The sequence below is a fragment of the Mustela putorius genome, unplaced genomic scaffold (assembly GCF_011764305.1).
Source record: "Mustela putorius furo isolate JIRA1106 unplaced genomic scaffold, ASM1176430v1.1 tig00000139_pilon_pilon_pilon, whole genome shotgun sequence".
NCBI lineage: Eukaryota > Metazoa > Chordata > Mammalia > Carnivora > Mustelidae > Mustela > Mustela putorius.
In genome coordinates this window covers 10923384-10931335 of record NW_025421293.1, presented here as the reverse complement: position 1 = coordinate 10931335, position 7952 = coordinate 10923384, and positions in this window count along the sequence as shown.

Sequence of the window (7952 nt, the reverse complement as noted above, 5' to 3'; positions counted from 1 at the left end):
CTTCGGGGTCGCTCGGGAGCGCTCGGGAGCGCTCGGGAGGGCTCGGCTCGTGGGGCGGGGCGCGGGGGCGTGCCGGCCGCCATCTTTGTGCCACCTGGCGAAGGGCCGAAGATTAGCCTGCTTCCGTGATAGGAAGATGAGTTTCTTCCAGAATATTCGAAACCTGAAACTCGAAAGAAGGAAATACCACATACTGTACCGTGTTTCAAAGATAACGTCTGTTCGTTAGGCCAAGAATGTGCTGAGATTTCTTCTCTTACGTATGCATTTTGTTTCCCCTGCGTTGAACATTTACTAGTCCTGCGCTTTGTACCAAGTTCTGGAGATGATGCTCTGTTAGTACACCATTAAGGTGCCAATATTTTGGTATATTTCCTGTTTTTTTTGTTTGTTTAAGTTGGCTCCGTGCCCACCCTGGGGCTTGAACTCACAACCCTGAGATCAGGAGTCACATGCTCGGGGGTGGGAGCGAACCATATATAACTTTTTGGTTATATATGTATGTAACGACAAATTTAAAAAAAAAAGAGAGAGAGAGAGAGAAATACATGCGTAGAACTTTTTTTTGCTTTTTTGTTTTTTTCCCTTAGGATTTCATTTATTTAACAGAGAGAGAGATCCCAAGTAGGCAGGGGTGGGGGGGAAGCAGGCTCCCCGCTGAGCAGAGAGCCCCACGTTGGGGTCCATCCCAGGACCCTGAGATCATGACCCCAGCCCAAGGTTTAACCCACTGAGCCACCCGGGCACGCCGCGTAGAACGTTTTTAATGGTCATTTACTATTCACTCCCATTATGCCGGTGGCCCTTAACCAATATTTGTGTTATTGTGTTATTGGAGTTGTTCCTATTTGAGAAACAATGTTGGGCTGAGCATCTTTATCCCAGAATCTTTACCGCTTGAATTCTTTAGACCACCCGCCCTAAAATGGAGTTAGGGAGGTCGCAGGGGTGAGCACTTTTTAAAGCTTTGATACCTGTTCCGGCATTACCCTCCTCCAAGGTAATTACTGATTCACACGCCCATCAGCTCCTAGAGTAGACCCGCCAGGGGAGTTGATTTCCAATGACATTTTCATCCCATAAGGGTTCTGTTCCTGGAATTCGCTCTGCTGCTCAGTATGGTAACAGTGTTCTGAAATCAGACGTTCTCTACACAGATTTGGTTGTTCTTTTGTTTTTGTTTTTGTTTTGTTTTGTTTCTTTTTTTTAAATATTTTATTTATTTATTTGACAGAGATCCCAAGTAGGCAGAGGAGCGGTGGCGAGGAGGGGCAGGAGGGGAAGCAGGGTCTCTGCTAAGCAGAGAGCCGAATGTGGGGCTTGATTCCAGCACCCTGGGATCATAACCTGAGCCCAAGGCAGAGGCTTTAACCCACTGAGCCACCAGGTGTCCCTGATTTTGTTTTTAAAGCATCTTTGTCTTCCAGTTATTTTAAAATAAATATGTTCCCAGGGCAAAGGACATCTCCTTTTTGCTCTGTTCATAAAGATCTCCCTTGAAGAGGAATTGAATTTTCAAGGGTGTAGAGCAACAGTGTCGTCTTTGCTGATAAAAATTTCCAGTGAATCGGGGCACCTGGGTGGTGAGGTGGGTTGAGTGTCAGTCTTTGGCTCAGGTCATAATCTCAAGGTTCTGGGATCTAGCCCCGCATTGGCTCTCTGCTCAGCAGAGAGTCTCCTTCTCCCTCCGCCTCTCGCTCTGCCCTTCACCCCCACTCGTGCTCTCTCTCAAATAAATAATAAAATCTTTCCTAAAAATTTCCAGTGAATCTATGACAAACATAAAAGACTTGGTATAATTACCTCCATGTTTCTAGACTGGGAGCAAATAAACAGGTGGGGCCTCAGGTCAATAATTCGATTGAACAAACATTTGAGTACCGCTGTTGCATAATGGACTGATAGCCAATGAACCAGATAGGGATATAGTTGCCAGGATACCACGCCCACTGTTTTCAGTGCTGTAAGTGGGGTACAAATATACTGCTAATCAGGGAGCAAGAACTCTACTCACACTAATTTAAAAAGTCTTTTATCAAGAAGATGAGAATGGAAACATGGCTTTGGGTAAGATATTTGATAGGTCTTGATGGAATGAGAAGAAAAGAGTTTTCCACAGGGAGAACAAAGTCCTGGGAGTTAGAGGCTTGGGGCCACCCTGAGATGTGTCTTGGAGGGAGCTATGTCTTAGAGCTGCACCAGGTCTAGAATCCAGAGATGTGATGACGGGCTGCCTTGGGTATGGACTTTGCTCTGAGCCAACATATGACATAAACCACATTCAGATCATTATTTCTCTAGATCAGTAAGGTGAAAGTCCACTGTCCAAGAGATTGGACAAGGACTATACAAGGACTATACAGCAACAAAACATACAACTCACATATGAAAATTAACTTTGAGGGCTCCTGTGTGGCTCAGTTGCTTGGGCAATTGCTTTCAGCTCAGATCATGATCCTGGGGTCCCAGAATCGAGGCCCACATCAGGCTCCCTGCTCAGTGAAGAGTCTGCTTCTCCCTTTGACCTCTCCCCTCTCATGTTCTCTCTCTCTCAAATGAATAAATAAAATACTAAAAAAAAAAAAAGAAAGAAAGAAAAGAAACTTTGATTTGAAATTGAATTGGGGGTCCTGGCTGGCTCAGTTGGTATAGCAGGCAACTCTAGATCTCAGGGTCATGAGTTCAAATCCAATATTGGGCAAGAAGCCTATTTGAAATAAATAAATAAATACTGAGTAAAAACTGAGTTTGTTTAACACTCAGTTTAAAACTTCTCCAAGTTTGACCTTGAGTGTCTGTTTATAATGTACTCCATGGCAACAAACAGGCCAGAAAAGCTAAAATTAAACCTAAATAAGCAGATATCACACCATGTGTGTTTGTGCATGAGCTACATGGTTATTTCTCAAATGGCCAGTATATATGCATTTATGAAAATTAATAAGGGAAATTTGACTAAAGTGGCCTCCAGATGGTAGGGGGAGCCCTATCCCTCAATGTCAATAACAGGAAAAATTGTCGATTACAGACACCTAATGAAGAATTGCAACAGAAAAGAATCAGTCATTAAGAACCCCAACCGGAAAATGTGTATGTTGCATCTCCTACAAGAAATCAACCAGTGCTGCAACTCAGTCAATGGAAAGCCATCAACACCCTGCACTCTTGCTTCTCTCTAATGGACTTTTATTCAAAACAACCCCTTCTAACTTCCTCCTCCTTTTATAGTGTTCCTCTCCTTCATTTATTGGACTTTCCTGTGGTTTTGCTGTAGCCTAGGTGTCCTCATTTGCAATTCACTTCTATTCCCAAATAAATCCATTTTTACTAGTAAAATAACTGGCAGTTTTACTGTGTGTGTGTGTTCTAAAGATTTCATTTTTAAGTGATCTTCACACCCAACATGGAGCTCGAACTCACAGCCCAGAGCTCAAGAATCACGTATTCTAACAACTGAGCCGGTCAGGTACCCCCTGGCCATTTCATTTTTAAGGTTAACAATCGTATCTCCTTTTTTCAAGGTCAATCAGTTATTCTGTTGTGAAATGAGCCAAACAGATCCCAGCCATGAGGAAACCTACCTCCTGGTCGGGGAGATGCTTATATGAGCAAATGAACATATTGTATTCATTTCCAGATTAACAGGATAGATTAATTACAAGTACCTAATTTAATTTTGACCCACAACCCCACTAGAACTTCAGAAGAGAGATTAAAAAAAAAAAAAAAAAAAAAAAAGACATAATCCTAGAACAGCCAGTATGGAAAAGAAAGGAGATGTGGGAGGTGGGGATGTGGGGACAGCCTGGTTGTAACAGATTTGACTGGTTGAAACTGGTTTAATCACTTAGACTAGCAGTGGGAAAATTGATGGACTCCAGATTAACACCAGAGGATCATCAAAGTGCTAGGAACTGGGGTGGAGGGAGAGTAGCATGGCCTGAAAGCTGAGAAGAAGCCGGGGACAGTCTCCATCACTTTTCATCTTGCACTAGGCAAGATGGCCACCTCCGCTTCCCCTATAAAAGACTAGAGGCTCCTCTCCAGGGAGTATCAACAAAAGGGTTGGTAGTCTGGGCAGAATCCTGAAACTCCCTGACCCCCTCCTCCATGGCTGCTGCTGGCAGTTTACTTCAGAGTTGTGGGTTCAGGGGGGTGAGGGGTGTGAGGTGGGGAGTGGGGTTCGGGTGGGGTGGTAGAGAGTGGAGAGCTCTTCTCTGGGCAACCTGTCCTGCCCAGGAGGATTAAAAGATATTTGAGGAGGAGCGCCTGGGTGACTCAGTCCCTTAAGTGTTTGCCTTCCGCTCCAGTTGTGATCCTGGGGTCCTGGGATGGAGCCGCTCTTAGGAGTTCCCTGCTCAGCGGGGAGCCTGCTTCTTCCTCCTCCCTCTGCTGCCCCCCCCCCGCATGTGTGCTCTCCCTCTGTCAACTAAATAAATAAAATATATTTTTTAAAAAAAGATATTTGAGGGGCACCTGCATGGCTCAGTGGGTTAAAGCCTCTGCCTTCGGCTCAGGTCATGATCCCAGGGTCTTGGGATAGAGCCCCGAATTGGGCTCTCTGCTCGGTGGGGAGCCTGCTTCCCCCCTCTCTCTCTCTGCCTGCCTTTCTGCCTACTTGTGATCTCTGTCTGTCAAATAAAAAAAAAAAAAAATCTTAAAAAAAGATATTTGAGGAAAACTTGCAGAGTGGAAGCTAGATATCAAAACAAACTAAATAAATGTGGGGAAAACAAAAACAGGACAGGAAAAAAGAAAAAAATTTTTAAAGGCTATCAGTATCTTCAGATTAAAAAAAAAAAAAGCCAATTCACCCATGAGTAAAAAGGAAGTGCTGTTAAAAAAAAAAGGAACATTCAGATGACTTAAAAAAAAAAAAATCCTACCAAAAAAAAAAAAAAAAATCAAACTAAAAACAAACAAGCAGGAAAAACTCAACAGAAAGTTTGGACCACCAAATTGAGAATACCTCTCAGAGGACCCTAAAGACATGGAGAGTTAGAAAGCAGGAAACCATGGGGATATTCGGGAACAAGCTTGGGAGGTCCAATCATCCTAATAATACCCCGTCATAGAAAACAAAGAACAGGGGCACCTCGGTGGCTTCTGCCTTCAGCTCAGGTCATGGTCTCAGGGTCCTGGAATCGAGCCCTGCATCAGGCTCTCTGCTCAGCAGGGAGCCTGCTCCCCCCTCCCCCCCTGCCTGCCTCTCTGCCTCTTGTGATCTCTGTCGGTCAAGTAAATAAATAAAATTCTTTTAAAAAAGAAAAAAAAAAAAAAGGAAAACAAAGACAAAGCAAAGGAGGAAAATACCACGAAAAATTTCAGGGAAATTTCGCAGACCTGAAGGACTCGAGTTTAGAAACAGAAAGGGCCAGCCCAATGAATGAAAATAGATTCACCCTTGAGTTCATCACCATGAAAACTTGAGAACAATGGGAGCAGATAAGATTCTACAAGCTTCCAAAGAGAAAACACAAGTCTTGAGGAAACAGGAAATAGAATGGGTCAGATTTCCCAACAGTTGCAGTGGTGAGCCATATGCCTTCCAGATGCTCAAGGAAGATGATTTTCCACTCACAGCCAAACTATTGATCAAGTGGGTGGGTGAAATGAGAACATTTTCAGACAAGTCAGTGCTCAAAAAAAATTTTATCTCCCACACACCATATCCCAGGAAGCTTCTGGAACATGTATTCCAAAGTAACCGAAAGGCAGAAACCAGAGATGAGACACAGCAGAGGGGAGAAGGGTCCCCCACCCCCACCCTGGGGATGGTGACTGTTTTATGACCAGCCCACTTCAGAGCAGGGAAACTTTGCAGCCAATAAACCACACACTGTTTCCCTGCCCACTTCTCCCTACTTTCCTCCAGCGTGGAGAGCCAGAGACAGTGAAAGACAAACCAGCACTGCTTTTGAGCAGCTCAGCTCTGGTAACAGAGCAAGGACGTAATAAAAAGGAATCATTACACTCCTCCCCTATGCTTCTCTTTTTCTCTTTGCTTTCCTCCCACATGTTATGATAAAAATTTTGGCACAGAGAAGTTGAAAGGAATATGCTGTGAACATTCATATATCCATCTAAATGCTACAATTAGCATTTTCCTAGACGTGCTTCATCACGTATCTACTTATCCATTTAACCATCAAATTTCTGGCTGCCTTTCAAAAGGAGTTGCAGAAATCAGAACAGTTACCCCCCACCAAACACTTCAACATGCATAAAACGAATTATCCTTTTTTTCCCCTTAGGTAAAACTGCAGACAATAACATGTACAAATCTTAAGTTTACCACTCCCTGAGATTTTTTTTTTTTAAAGATTTTATGTATTTATTTGACAGAGAGAAATCACAAGTAGACAGAGAGGCAGGCAGAGAGAGAGAGAGGGAAGCAGGCTCCCCGCTGAGCAGAGAGCCCGATGCGGGACTCGACCCCAGGACCCTGAGATCATGATCTGAGCCGAAGGCAGCGGCTTAACCCACTGAGCCACCCAGGCGCCCCACCATTCCCTGAGATTTGACAAATATATACAGTGATGCAAAATGCCATCAAGATATAAAATCTTACACTGAAAAGAAATTAAAAAAAATAAAAATAAAAAAATAAAGGAAGGCAAAAAAAAAATATATATATATATATATATATATATAAAGTCTTACGTCCCCCAAAGGAATTCCTCGTGCTCCTTCTTGGTCTCCACCGTCACCCCCAAAGTCATCTCTGTTGTGATCTTTCTCACAAGTCCCTGTTGCCTCTTCTAGAACTTCATGCAAAAGGAATCATACAGTCTTCGGGCACCTGACTGGCTCAGTCAGTAGAGCATGGGACTCTCGACCTCAGGGTTGTGAGTTCAAGGCCCATGCTGGGCATGGAGCTTACTTAAAATAAATAGATAGATCGGGGCGCCTGGGTGGCTCAGTGGGTTGAGCCTCTGTCTTTGGCTCAGGTCATGATCTCGGGGTCCTGGAATGGAGTCCTGCATAGAGCCCTGCATCAGGCTCTCTGCTTAGCAGGGAGCCTGCTTCCCTCTCTCTCTGCCTGTCTCTCTCTGCCTACCTGTGATGTCTGTCTGTCAAATAAATAAATAAAATCTTTTAAAAAAATAGATAGATAGATAGAGCTAAGAACATTCTCATCCAGGGGCACCTGGGTGGCTCAGTGGGTTAAAGACTCTGCCTTTGGCTCAGGTCATGATCTCAGAGTCCTGGGATGGAGCCCCACATTGGGCTCTCTGCTCAGCAGGGAGCCTGCTTCCTCCTCTCTCTCTGCCTGCCTCTCTGCCTACTTGTAATCTCTCTCTGTCAAATAAATAAATAAAATCTTTTTTTTTCAAAGATTTTATTTATTTATTTAACAGAGTTCACAAGTAGACAGCGAGGCAGGCAGAGAGAGATAGACAGAGGAGGAAGCAGGCTCCCCGCTGAGCAGAGAGCCCGACATGGGGCTCGATCCCAGAACCCTGGGATCATGACCCAAGCTGAAGGCAGAGGCCTTAACCCACTGAGTCACCCAGGTGCCCCAATAAATAAAATCTTTTAAAAAATTTAAAAAAAAGAATATTCTTATCCAGATCTTTCTTTTATTATTTATTTATTACTGTTTTAAGTAGCCTTCTCACTGTGGGGCCCAAACTCATGACCCTGAGATTGAGACCTCAGCTGAGATCAACAATTCGACCCTTAACTGATTTGGCTACCCAGACGCCCCCCCCCCCATCTTCTCTTTAGACATGCATTTTCACTTACTTGAGGGTAAGTACCCAGAAGTAGAATTGCTGGGTCATAGAGAGCTGGGTTTCATTTTATTAGAAACTGAGACTTTTTTCCAAACTCACTGTCTCATTTCATGTTCCCATCACACTGTATCCCCGCGAATACTTGGCATTATCAGTTTTTTTTTTTTTAAGATTTTATTTATTTATTTGACAGCGAGAGATCACAAGTAGGCA